We start from the raw sequence: 14,420 nt of genomic DNA on the forward strand, positions 1-14,420 counted from the left end.
TAGGGAGTTTTCAGAAATAGAATCTTAACACATCCAGAGGGCTCTAAGTTAAGGCTGACTGGCTTTTTTTAATTGCACTATCAGGTATTTGTTGCAAGCAGATATTCTTATGCATAACATTTCTTAATACTAGTTCTGCTCCACACATGGGTGTCCAGAGAGGAGAATGGGGGGAAATTACAAAAGAAAAATTACAAAAAATTACAAAAAAAATAATTACAAAATCATACAAAGACAGCGATGTATATACTTGTTTCAGACCATGGGGTACAAAAACATAAAAATGACATTTTCATGATGTCACTGCATGCAGAACATCAATTTTGGCATAGTGCTGGTTTGCTGCATAGGCCACTGCACACATGATAATAAGAAATTCTAAGTAGTGGATCACAACTTGCATTCGCCATCACTCTTTGCACATTCAATAAAATTGCCTAAGTGAAAGGAAATATTCTGAGAATTCAGGGAGAAATATAACTCAATATTTTGGGGGGATCGTTGGAGACCATCCAGTGCTATAGTTATTTCCTTGGAAGAGATATGGCTGAAATTTGTTGGCCTTTTTTTTTTTAGCATTTAAGGCAGAAGATATCTACAGACCCCTCACATCCTGGACATAAACTGTTTCAATTCCTCCCTCAGGATGGCACTATAGGGCATTGCATGCCAAAACTAGACACAAAAATAGTTTTTTCCCTCATGCAATCACTCTGCTGAACACCTAATTCTCACAGTGCTGTCTAATGTTTATGCATATTTAACTATGTAGTATTATTAATTATCTTTATTATCTTCTTTACTATACCCTTTTATTGATATTATTATGATTATTATTCTGTTGCTTTGCATGTACACTGAGCATTTCTGCACTGGAGGCAAATTCCTTGTGTGTCTAATCACATTTGGCCAAATGAAATATTCAATTCTGTTCAGTTCGGTTCAATTCAATGCAATTTTAAACCTGAGAATGAGAGTGGAAGGTATGCAAATGACAATCCACTACTATTCTCACTCTTTAAAAACCCCAAACCTCTCAAAATGATTTAAAAGCACATTTTGTTGACTTTACTGTGTCTGGCTATAGTTTTTGGCTATAAATGTAGTTCTCTAAAATTCAACTATTTTAATCACTGAATATTGATCTCAGGATGCTATTCATTTGCTGATCTGTGAATTAACAAAACAGGCCAATCTTTTTGAAGATGAATAGGTTAACTGGAAATTGGCTAATATAGCCACAGAAGTATTGAGCTGGCTGCATTTTATCCAGTAGCAAAGGAAATATGTTTAGTACTGGAGCATGTATTTTATACTGTACATGTGAATCTGCTCAAGCCAGAAGACAAGCAAGCAATCACCTTTGCAATGGCATTGCTGTTGTATGAAGCAGATATACTGTATGTATGCTATATTTTCTTTGTTTAGCTACTACTATTGTGTTTTAAAGAAGTATCACATGCATTCCTCTTAAATAAATTGTCTGAGATCACATTCTGGTAAACTTAAGCAGGATTTAAAATACCACCACTTTACTTAATCTCTTTTCTGAGTAGCTAGGCACTTCTTCAACAAAGCGCAAAGCTGCAACCACTTACTATTTTGTTATTTAGATACAGATTCTGATTATTACATTTGAAGTTATTAACCTTTCATGTTATTAAAGCTCTATATTTTGATGGGTGATCTTAAATTGGATTATATAATAGGGTTTTTTGGCAATTTCTTTATATATTTTATAAATTGACCTGTGTCTAGTCAAAAGGGCATGTCAAAATATTATGATTACTAGGTTTTTTTTAAAAAAAATATATACTCTTACACTTGCTTAAAGTGTAACATATGCCTAATACAGCAGCAGCAGCAGCCAACAATTAGCAGTTAGATTAACAATTAGATTAACAATCCAACAATTGGATTAATTACAGAAAGTTAAGATACAGGTGGTCTTCCCTTATTTCTTGTGACAAGCTTGGATTGGGGAGAAAAAATGGCAGCAAAAAGGGGCAGGTCTGAAATAACTATCTGGAGGGACCAAAAGGTATTGTTGGTATTATTATGATTATTATACTGTTGCTTTGCATGTACACTGAGAGTTTCTGCACCGGAGAATTCCTTGTGTTTCTAATCACATTTGGCCAAATGAAATACTCAATTCAGTTTAGTTCAGTTCAATTCAATGCAATTTTAAAGCTGAGAATGAGAGTGGAAGGTATGCAAAAGACAACCCACTACTATTCACACTCTTAAAATGATTTAAAACATTTCATTGTGATGACATGAGCCAAAACTGAAAATCATCAGTAAGTCGGCAGCAAGACTACTTTATGCACAAAAATGGAAGGCCTCTTTGATTCCCACAATGGACGAATGGCTGCACAAGTTGATAGAGTTAGCAGAGATGGCTAAATTGACTGCTTTGATAAAAGAAAAAAACATAAATACTTTTGTTTCTAACTGGAAACAGCTTCTGGACTTTGTGCTTGAGGTGGAAAAAATGAAACTTTGATTTTGGGTTTTAGTGATTAGATAGATCTATTGTTATAGAAATGGCTAGTTTACACTAGTATGTAAAAGTAAAAAAATGAGGTTTGATGTTATTATCTTGTTCTACTGAACCAAAGGGAATCGGAAGTCAATGCCTTTTTCCCCCCTTTTTTCCTGCACTCTTCCTTTCCTTTTTTCCTCCCCTATTTTTCTTACTATTTGCTTTTGTATTTTTGTATATTATAAACTAATAAAAAATGGAAATGGAAAAAAAATCACTGATCATTATAGTAATTCTCAGGTGAGGGAGGAAATGAGAATATCCAGTGACAGAAAACAAAATTTATAGTTTTTTCAGGAGCCCGCTATTTCTGAAAAATATTTTATCCTGGATATTTTGTTTTTATAGACACTGGAGAATTCAGCAACCCTTCAGCTCTTACTGCCTACCTCAGAATATGGAAGAAGGATCCAACAATTGATAAAATCTTGCAGTTCATCTGCCATGTGCAAGTTTAGGTAGAAATAAATTTCAGTCATCTCTCAAGTAAAAGAAGAGCAATGACTCTGACATAACTTCCATGTATTTAAACTACAGTATAGTATTAGTGGGTAGTCTTTGACTTGCAACCATGAGCTCAAAATTTCTGTTGCTAAGCGAGACAGTTGTGAAGTGAATTTTCCCCATTTTATGACATTTCTTGCCACAGCTGTTAAGTGCTCTGCAGTTGCGTTAGGAACATGGTTAAGCCAATTTGACTTCCCTTGACAGATTACAAAAAGTGATCACATGACCCTGGAACACTACAAAACTGTCATAAATATGAACCAGTTGCCAAGCTTCCGCATTTTGATCTTTTGACCACAGGGATGCTGTAGTGATCGTAAGTGTGAAAAATGGTCATAAATCACTTTTTCAGTGCCAATGTAACTTTGAATGGTCACTAAATGAATGGTTGTTAAGTCCAAGACTACCACTTTTGGCTAGATAACCATCAATAATATAAATTGTTTTTTAAGCATGTGAGACAAAATGGTACTTGTTACTTGTTAATTTTCTAGACTCTCAATAAAAGCCAGTTTAATGTGTAATAATGAAGGCACCAGGCTGAAAACGGAGAAACTCCGAGTTCTATTCCAATTTTGGATATAAAACCAATTGGAGTTTAGGCCAGTCATTCTCTCTGGGCCTAGGAAGCAGGCAAGGGCAAATCATTTCTGCAAACATGGCCAGGAGTAAAGGCTGACTTGATGGCGCCGACACACAAAAAAGAATCCTGAAACCGGCCACCTCAGAATCGGTCGCACGTTTTCCGTCTCAAAATCTTTCTGTATGCAAGGATTTTCTGAAAGGAATAAATCTAAACCGCGGGGCTGTTTTTTTTTTTCCTTCTTCCCCCAATAGGGGTTGTCTGGGAGACCTTCTAAGAAGCTGAGCCGGCGACAGGAAAAAGACTACAGATTATGCCTGGGAAACAAAAACATAAAAACTACGTTTCTGGCGGGAAAGCCACAACGGGGAAACCCTCGCAACGACCGAGCTGGCGCAGAGACAGGCGCCGTCCCAGGGTGGCGCGCGCCCGGTGCTAGCAAGCCGGCGCGCGCCCGGCGCGCTCCCTCCTGCCCAAAAGCTATTGTTTCCTTTCCTTGGCGGCCTCAATGGAAACTCCCTCCTCCCTTCTGTTGCCCGGGCTGCGCCGGGCTATTTATACAGCTTGGCGCTGCCGTCACGGAGAGCCGTTTCGCTGACGAGGGATTGACGCTCTTGGCTACCGGAGCCGGGCTTGCGGTTACAATGGGCGCTTTGTGTGAAGCGACTCGGGGGCTTGGAAGAAACGGCGGGGAAGGAAGACCGTCGCCTTTTGGCCGCCCGTTTGCACCCCGAAACCTTCCTCAGAAGAGGCGCCGCGGCGAGAGCCCCCTGGAGGTAGCCGCTTGCCTCTGAGGCGAAAGGTTACGCCCGGGAAGGAGTTTAGCGACTGGTTTAGAGAAGAAAGGGGGCGCGGGAAGCGGGCATTGACCAGAAAAGCCCGGGCTTCTGGCGGAGCCCAGGAAAAGGTAACAATCACTATTATCATCATCCATTCACAACAATGTGAAGTCGTAGCTGCCAGTTCTGTAGCCGGTGTTGGCCTTCATGCGCTCCGAGTTCTTTCCAAGAACCTAGATTGTCGTAATGGAGCGGCGTAGCGTATGTGCGGCTATTATTATTTATTATTAGTGTGTGGGCGGAGGCGGGAAGGCGCACCATCGAGCAAGCTGCAGGAAGCCCGCGCTTCCGGAAAAGTAAGTTCTTCGTTTGAACCCACTCTCGTGGGGGGGGGGAAGGAGGAGCTTCTCACCTTTGTCCCCACCCCTAAATGAACCCGCTGTTTCTAGCTCGAGAAGACTTCAGGGGGCGGGGAGGAGCTCTTTCTACGCCTTTGGAAGCTTCCGGGGGAAAAAAGCCTTTAGGAACTGCAGCGTCGTGGTGGAAGCTTTACGGATCTTTTTCCTCAATACGTGTGTTCATCAATCCGCGCTTTTGTTTTTAACCGTACAGCAAATTTTCCTGTAAAAATCTCGCCTAATAATATCACCCCCTGCTCCCTCTCCCTTTTAATCCCCTCGTTATGCCTTGCAGACGGAGAAACGGGTCTATCTGCTGACAGTGAAAATCTCTCTTTTTTCTTCATTTAGTTGACAATAGCTTTCAGCGCAGCTGGATTTCCACTAGGTGCAGATGTTGCTAATGGCAGCTTAAGCATGGATGGGCAGATAACATATGGAATGCAACATGTTGCCATATGGTCCCTTTAGCCTTTCACCTCCAAGAATATCAATCAAATATATTCGGGGGGGGGGGATTTAATGACTCTGAACAAGAAGATGAATTGCATTGGACAATTTATATTCCTTGACCTAAGACTTTTAAAATCAGTAAGGTGGCAATCCTATGCACACATACCCGGGAAGTAAATGTGATTGCACTGAATGGGGATGGATTGTGAGGAAATACATAGGGTATTGAACAGAGTGGATCTTACAGTATGCCTAGTAAGAATGAGAGCAAAATGCAGAAGGACTTCAAAAGGTATAAACATTTATTTGTCAGCTAGGAGCCTGGAAACTGTCAAAATATGTTATATGGCCTAGTCCCCTTAATATAACCTGGCAGACAAAGAAGAATTACATGTATTTAATATTACAATATCTTATTAAAATATTAACATCACATTCAATTTCTCTGTGTTTATACTTTACATTTTTTCTGTCCCAGAAAATGAGGTAAATGTTTAGTAAAAGCTGAAGGAAGCTAATTGTGTTTTGTTGTCTTTTAAGGTTACATTTTCACATGATTTTTTAAAAAGCATATTTATCTCAATTACCTAATCAGACTCCATAACAATTATAAAAAGGATTACTTATCCTCTTTTGAAATATATTTATACCTTAGCAATTCATATTTATTTGTTAGCAGAGATACCATTATATAAACTATTAAAAACCTTATATACAATATTTTCTTTGGGGTTGTTTTCAGATTCTTGTTGGTGGATTAGTTCCAAAAGTAATAGAATGCATTCACTGAAATCAATGAAACAACATGACAAAGTCCCATAGATTTAATAAGGTTAATCTTAACTAAGAAATTTGAAATCAAACTAATGGGTGTAGAATAGCATTCTTTATGTTTAAAACATGCATTTCTAGGAGGGAAATCCTGTTGAATTTTACAGAGTTGACTTCAGAATAAACATGCATAGTCCTTAAAATAGTATTTTTAAGGGATTTGTCTTTATCATTCTTGCCTGCCTCAGGTTCTGCATTTTGAACTACCTTAGAAAAATGTTGTTTTTTGCATAAAGACTTTACAGAGCTCATATTTAATGGAAAGTACTATAATGTGTTTAGATATTGGACATTGCTTCTAAATGCTGCAATTTTCCATAATTTCCGATTCTGACATAAAAGAGGCAGAAAATATTTCAAGATTTTTTTAACCCTATCTTGTTGCCAACTTTTTATTTATAGTTTCAGAACATATGCTTCTCCCTTATATTTAATTATTGTTCACAAACTATAGATGCAATCCAGTCTAATAATTAAGGAGAGATTTAATAAGAAAGAAAAAAGGTTTCACTTTTGAGTCCTATTACAGTATTTTATTTCTGCAACGGACTGGATGAAGCTATCCTAGGCTGCAACTTCTAGGATTTAATCAGTTCTTTTTCTCCAAGTTTCTGTAGCATTTGATTTTTTTGGGGAGATGAGCATATAATCATTCCAAATCGCTACCATTTATATAATGAACTATCAAAAGAATGATTTAACATCCACGGATATAAAAATGGAGATAATTTTGCCTTTAGTTTAAAATTTAAAACAGCAGTCCAAAGCTGCCTTTAGGCAGGTGCACATGTAAGTGAGCATCTCTAGACAAGATACTTGCAGAGTCAATATATCTTAACAATGCATGTGTAATCTTAGTCCAGTATTCCCCCATCCCACCACACATGCCCCTTGCAATTACAAAAGAGTGGCAGGGGGAGCATGTTGTAGTAGGTTGGGACTTTAAAAACCTTTCCTTCTCAACTTCTGCTAGTATAAAATACCCTTCCAGAAAGTAGTTTTTTATAGAGAAGAACTCTTATACACTAATGTTACCTGTATCAGCAGTGTAATGTGTAGTTTAGCTAAGTGAATGTTGAGTTTTCTATTAATTGAGAAAGCATTTTCACTATCCTTCTGAACCTTAATATAGGCTCTTTAAGAAGCTCTGATACATTGTCTGCTGTTAGAAGTAAATATTTTGCATATAAACAGTGCAGAAACATTTCCCATATTGGATTTTATTATAAGAGCTGACATGGAAAGTATTATGTTAATTTGAAGATTTCTCTTATTCTCTAAATAGGAATAATTTTGGGGCCATTAAAGGGTAGAAACTAGTTAGAAACAATGCCCAGATGAAATATATTTTAATATGGATCTTCTAAAATGTGGCTTCCACTGGCTCAGAATATTCTTCATTCACCTTTTCATGTGCTCAATTGTCCCTAAATACTACTGCTGATAACACAATGGCATATGCCTTTCATCACAAAGGCAAACATACAATAAATACTTCATTCTATGGATTCTAATATTTTCGTGTAAATATTACTCTGGCTTTATTGCAGTTGCTGCCTTCTTGATATTAATATTTTGACACTCTTTTTTCTTATATATTCCTAATCATAGGTGACCATTATGTTTTAAGAACAAAAAATTGAAGGGCTTTTCCTCAAAGCAATTCACTAGATTAACATTATTTTTAATCTTCCAAATTAATATGTTCTGAAACATACTTTGCTGGGATACTGTTAGGTTACAAGGATGCAGGTGGTCCTCAATGTACAATGGCATTTGAGACCAAAATTGTACTTGGCAACCAGAATGCCAGACACTGTCAGTTTGAAGATGGAGATGTTTTTTGCACGTAATTCTATAAAATGTCAAATTGCTTTTCCTTTATAATTCCAGTTCTAGAAAGTGAATCTCTTACACTGAATTCTGTGTACAGCTATTTAGGTATCAGAAGGCATGATTTTGTCACATCTATAAAAACTGTTTGCATTCATTGAACGTAGATGTCTTTTTGAAGCATGGAGCCATGGATGTTTGTTCTCTCTCTTCTTTTTTTCACATCATTACTCTGATACTGCTTGATTAGCTCCCTCCCCAGTCATGATTGGTAATTAAAATAGGCATTAAAATTAGTCACTTAGCAATTTTGCTGTTCAATTGGCAATTAAATTACTTAATTGCAATTAAAGTCCTAATTTTAATTGGCAAAATGATAGATGTAGATTTAAGATAATATGTATAAATACTTTAATAAGTGTCTATATAAGGATTACTTAATTACTCAACTTGAAGTTTATGTTGTTAACTTCAAAACTTTAAAATGAGCAATGAAATTTTATATTACATGGATTCTAAAGCTATGATAATTAGATATGTACCTAACAATATAAGGGCCCAACTATGTTAATTTCTATAATGTTGCAAATATAGCATGGGAAACCTTTTATAATAATCAACAAAGCATGTTGCTTATTTTAAAAGCACCATTTAAATCAAATCATACTCAAAAGTAAAAATGTCTTGGGGGGATTATGCAAATAATAGGGTAAAAGAGAGTTACTAAAACATGAGGGAAGTATTACTTTTGTCAAGAACTGTAACTGAAATAATATTCATGCATAAAGAGATTGTTGCTTTTTTGTAATTAACATTCATTCCATATTGAAATGTTGGCATCAGCAGAAATTGCAACTAATATTTAAACCTAAATCCTATAAATGTATTGTGTCTTTGGCGAACGGATAAAAAAATAAGAACTCCTGTATCTTTGATTAATTGCCCTAAACGGCATTCTGGCAGATTTATCATGGTATTTGGGGAGAGGGTAAAAAAGCACATAGTTAAATTCTTTTTTCAACTATTAATAGTCCAAGAACATTTTTTCCATTTTCCCTTGTGCACCTAACCTCCTTTGAAAGCATACTTTATCAATGTTAGTTTTCAGTTCTCATCAATATGGTTTTCAGAAAAAAGACAGGAAAGTTACTCCATTGTAGGTTAAAATACAGACACATGTTTTCTAAAAAATAAAATTATTCGTTATTGCTAACACAAACATATTATGATGTAATTTTCTTTTTATAGGCCATTATCACAGCCTTTCTGGTTTGATTTTGTTGTCTATCTTGAAATTTTCTTCATGCAAGATCCTGGGGGAAAGCTCATAACGGAGTGCATCTTAAATTGACAATCAATATTCTCAGCTCTAATATGGGTAAGGTTACCTACGCCATTTCTTCTGAAACAACATTTGAAGACTTTTTTTCATTTTCAGAACACTTAGAATCAGTTTGCATTAAACTAAGAGAAATTGCTTGTTTATTATGAACATTACAAACAAAAATAATTATTATTTATAACAACAAGCTGCATCATCCGTATTTCATTTATTCTTGGTATATAAATTAACTTGGTTGGTGTGAGAAGTAGCATTTTATTCATTTTGATATATTCCTAATCATAGTATTTCCCATGTACTAGAAATAAAAATCTCTGTGCCTCAAGCCTGTACTCATTGTCTTTTTAGTTAAATTCTTGAAATAACACAGACAAATAAATGTGCTTAGATCTCCAATATAAGAAATTAATTTGCTACCCATGTTGTAAGTAAATGTGTTCACATGCAGGATTCAATCCTAATTCCAGAAGTATTGTTAAATTATTATGAGCACTGTGTTTTTATATAATACTTTTCATTTAGACTTCCCTATAGCCACTTACATGAAAGTTTTTGAACAATATGATTTAGCACTGCATAAACATAGAGTAGTGCTTTTATATATTTTATTACATTCCCTTTTATAAGCTACAGATTTTATAATATAAAGCTTTGTAATGTTACAGAAGAGCCAGTTTGGTGTAGTGGTTAAGGCATCAGACTAGAAGCTGGAGGTGGTGAGTTCTAATCCCACCTTAGGCAAAAGCCAACTGGTGGACCTTGGACCAGTCACGCTTTCTCAGCCCTAGGAAAGAGACAATAGCAAACCACTTTTGAGGCAGTCTCTGAGAGTTGGACATGATTGAAGAGAAGAAAAAAAATGCTCTGTAGTTTTTTAAATTATGCAGGGCACCATCTAGTATTTGACAGAAAATCTGACCACAGAATCCCCCTTTGATTTTTTTAAAGGGAGACTGTAATTTAAAAATAACTCTTATGATATAAGGAACATATTTCCCACTTAGCAATCTTCTGCTACAAGTAAATGTGCAAATAACTTATATATCAATTGAGGTATATACTTAGCAACAAGAATAGAATAATTTTCTTATCCTCCTAAACTTGTTTAAATAAAACATAAACACAGAGGGATAACTTTTATTCATTTGTGAATCAATCTTGAATATTAATATTTTAACTGTAATTAATTTCCTATTTTTAAAAATTTATGTGTGTGTATGTTTGTGTACATATATATATGGCAGTGAAGTTAAGATGCTTACATAAATATATAGATTCTAAATTCCACAGGCCACACTAATTCTTATGTGTGTAGCATCTCTAAGGATTTAGAAAAAATATATAAAGGAATTAAAACGCCATGTCTATCACTAGCGTTCATGATGTAATATAGAAAAATAACATTATTTCAAGTACTTATATAGAAAAGATTTTTAATAGGATGCCACTTCCTTGAAATAAATAGAAACAGCTGGCCCTCTTAAAGCATACAACTATTTTGGAGCAAGCTATACAATACATTATTTTGCACATTGAAATGAAACTGTGGTTAATGGCAAAGGAAATTTCTACCGCAGGGGTGTCAAACTGCTGGCCCATGGGCTGGATGCATCATGGCGAAACTGCGCCCATCCCATTGCCGGCAATGGAAAAAAAGTTGCAATATGTCGCAACACGTCACGTGATGTTGAGAGTTTGACACCCCTGGTCTACTGACTCGAATCAACCTTGAATATTGAAGATAGAGGATTTTACATATCTAAACTGCCTTCAACAAATTATTGGAAATGATTACGCATTTATTTTAGAAAATACATACAAGTTTTACCAGTATTACTTCAAACGTTCTTGGTTATGTTGACTACACAATCCAGCCCCCTATTGACATGTTCGGGGAAAATGCAATACTAAATGATTCTAATTGGGCAATTTCAGAAGAGCTTTAGACTAATATAAAAGGATTGGGCTGTTTAGTTTTCATTCTTTTATAGTTCATGCTGTCCAAATTAATACTGCATTTTTGAGCAAAAATATTTAAAGTCTCAAAAATACATTCCATTATTTGGGCAATCATCAGAACAGGAGACACATTAGGGATGGCCTTGATCCATATGTGGAAGTTATTTGAGCCTCAAGGCAACCTCTCAGCTGGGCAACAGAAAACCAGATGACCACAAGATGGCATCAAAGAAACACTGAAAAACTATTTGCTGCCACCTAGTGATCCTCCCAGTACTGTACTTGCAGGTAGGCAGAGAGGAAAGGCCCCCCAGCAAATCTCCTGAGGCTTGTAGGACTCCCTTGCCATCTGATGCAGGACTGAGGCAGGGTGGAGGTAAAAGCAGAATCCCTGGCTTTTGCTTCATCCCTTCTTGTTTGTAGTCCTGTTCTTGGGTTACGGTGTGCGCTAAAATCCGTGCCATTCAGCGGAGAGAGACAGGCAGATCGATGGGCTGCCATCTAGTGGTCGCCCGTACTTTTGCAGCCCAAATGTAGTGGTCTTATCACAGGACGATCCGGAGCTTTCAAGGCGCGGGCGGCAAAGGAGAACTGGGGGTCACCTTGCCTGCGGACCCCAAGGCAGCTGCCTTTCCTCTCCATCGCTGCAGAGAATATTTTATGTCAGCCTGACTTTCCTTTGCAAAAAAAAGTGATGGGTCAAGCGAGAGAGAAAGTTATTTGCAAACTCCTCTCACACCCACGCTTATTAAATATGATTCCTAGTACGTGTTACTCTGAACAGGACTACATACTTTTCTGACACGGGTTTTGGCAGCATTAACAAAGGGGGAAGCGAGTTAGCGCTGCCCGTGGGTGCCCAAACCCTTCTCTTTGGAGCAGCTTCAGAGAGCGAGAGAGAAGAAAGTTTTCAATCTCGAAACACAGCGCCCAGGAAAAGGTTTAAAAATAACCCCCCTTTGGCTGCTTTCGAGTTTCCGATTCGCAGAGCCTTAAAATAGCCCGGCCCACTCTCAGGCTGTTGCTTCCCGCTCTCAGCGCAATGGAGCAGGCACCAACGGGGCAAGCTGGGCGCCGCGGTTGCTATTTTTGGAGCATCCCGAGCCTGTTGCGTCAATGGCACCGTCCCCTTGCGTCACGCGCCACCCCGCCCCTCTCCGCCTTCCCTCCTCCCAACTCTCACTTTTTCCTTTTCGTGCGCTTCAGCCCACGGACGGCGGCGGCGGGCGGCGGCGGCTGACGCGGCTGCGCTCATGCAAATAAGCTCGAGCTTTCCTCCTCCCAGCCCTCTGGCTGCCTCGCGCCAGGGTCAGCAGCCGGAGGAGGAGGACTTAAGGTGGCGGCTCAGGGTTCTTCCCGCCTCCGTTTCCAAGCTTTGTCCCCAAAAACCCTCCCTCTATTTATAGGATTCCTAAAAATAGCTCGCGGGGGGGGGGGCAGGGAAGTTTCCTGTCTGGGAGGGGAATCCCATTGACTCAAGGGTTCTTCGAAAGTTCAGGAAAGGAAGGAGACATTTTTAGGAAGAGGTGGAAATCCTAATGGATTGGCCTATTTGCAAAAAGAAGCACAACTCTTCTGAATTCCCGGAAAAGGAGCTAAGGGGAGCCAGAGAGCGCTAACTGCCCCCAAATAAATTCGGAGATAAACGCCTCTCTTTAAGTCTGTGCTGACTTGGAAACAAGCCCTGGGGAGATGAGTAGGGTTTACTTTCAAATCAACCTGCACAGGATCTACCTTCACGGGATCACTATGGGAAGTGGGGTGGGGTGTAGCAGTGCAACCCTAAACCTTATGACGCGCGTGCCCCATTAACCCCAGTGGTGGCGCTGACTTCAAAGGAGACGTCCATAAGGTTGCTGAACATCTATTCACCTTCTTAAGTTACTTTCCGTATCCTCAGTTAATCTTTTTGCCCCTTCACCTGCAAGATCCCAAATCGGCAGCCAAAGCAAGTTCAATTGAGCGGGGGGAGGACGCAAATTTTCTCCTCTAAAAAGGCTGAGGGTGGGCACGCGGGGGGGGACGGGCAAGGGAACAGCAAACGCGTCGCCTGCCTAAAGCCCCCTAACCCTCAGGCTGTTGGGAAGGATCGCGGGAATACGCACCCCCATTTCTTATCTTCAGAGCCCGCTGGTTCGTCGATTACCTGAGTGGGTTGCAATCTCCACGCTATTTTCTGGCAAACACGCAGGCATTCCGGCGACGTTTCCCACAGACACAGCAAAGGATCCTTGGAGCTTCGCTGCTTTTCCTGCCCATCTACACGGAAGTAACTCCCACTGGTTCCGCTGAGGGTTCACCCCAGATCAGAGCACTCGGAGTAGTAGGACTAAGCGATTCCTTCAGGGCTGCAATGATTCTGACCCACGCGCACGCCTTGGACTTTGACTATGAACCTGTTTCCTACTCAGCTGCAGAAACGGGACTGTATACAGTTCGGTTGTATGCCTATAAGGTGGCAAAATACTAATGTTTAGAATCTAATTTACATACCGAATATCTCTCTCTCTCTCTCTCTCTCTCTCTCTCTCTCTCTCTCTCTCACACACACACACACACACACACACACACACACACACACACACACACACACACACAGAGTGTTTTTCCCTCCAACTATAATAGCTTCCGTGGGCGGTTTTTTTTTTAAGCAGTTGCAGAGCAACGGAGGGAGAGGGGGGAGGCGAGAGAAGTATGCTTCGGGACGTAAATCGGGCTGGGAACGATTGTGCAACTTGTTGAGTGCGTTGTCTCTGCTTTAAAAGGATGGACTGGGTGCGTCAATACATTCCTGTCTTTTTACCTGTAAAATGCCTTCTGCAGAGAATGCCGCCGAGATAAGGCGGTACTTGGGGAGGGACGGCTAAGAAGTCTCAATTCTAGACAGATTTTAAGATAGATGGACATCCCACGTAAGTTGCCAGGGACTATTGTAACGTTCGCTCTGAACGCGAACATACCTGGAAAACACACACACCTGTTTCGCGTGAGGAGAAAGTATAATGTGGAAAAAAGATACTCGGGGCCATGAGAGGGAGGCAGGCAGAGCGCGCGGTGGATTGACAGCGCCTAGGGATTCTTGGACCAATTTATGACAACAGGGAGGGCGGGGAGAGAAAGGGAGTATTCAGGCTTTGTTTACAGTTCCGGGTGCACCAGCCCAGACCAGGGAGGGGAGAAGCAAAAG

The 14,420-nt window shown here is 39.2% G+C and overlaps 1 long non-coding RNA gene across 1 annotated transcript; it reads left to right on the forward strand.

The window, feature by feature from the left end:
- The first annotated feature begins 4,123 nt into the window (after positions 1-4,123).
- LOC120304614 lies at positions 4,124-9,599 on the forward strand. The gene is made up of 2 exons (XR_005555775.1): positions 4,124-4,545; positions 9,181-9,599. It is a non-coding gene; the product is annotated as an uncharacterized LOC120304614 (long non-coding RNA).
- Positions 9,600-14,420: the final 4,821 nt, after the last annotated feature.

Source organism: Crotalus tigris, unplaced genomic scaffold, assembly GCF_016545835.1.
Source record: "Crotalus tigris isolate CLP2741 ecotype Arizona unplaced genomic scaffold, ASM1654583v1 scf7180000017641.3106099, whole genome shotgun sequence".
NCBI lineage: Eukaryota > Metazoa > Chordata > Lepidosauria > Squamata > Viperidae > Crotalus > Crotalus tigris.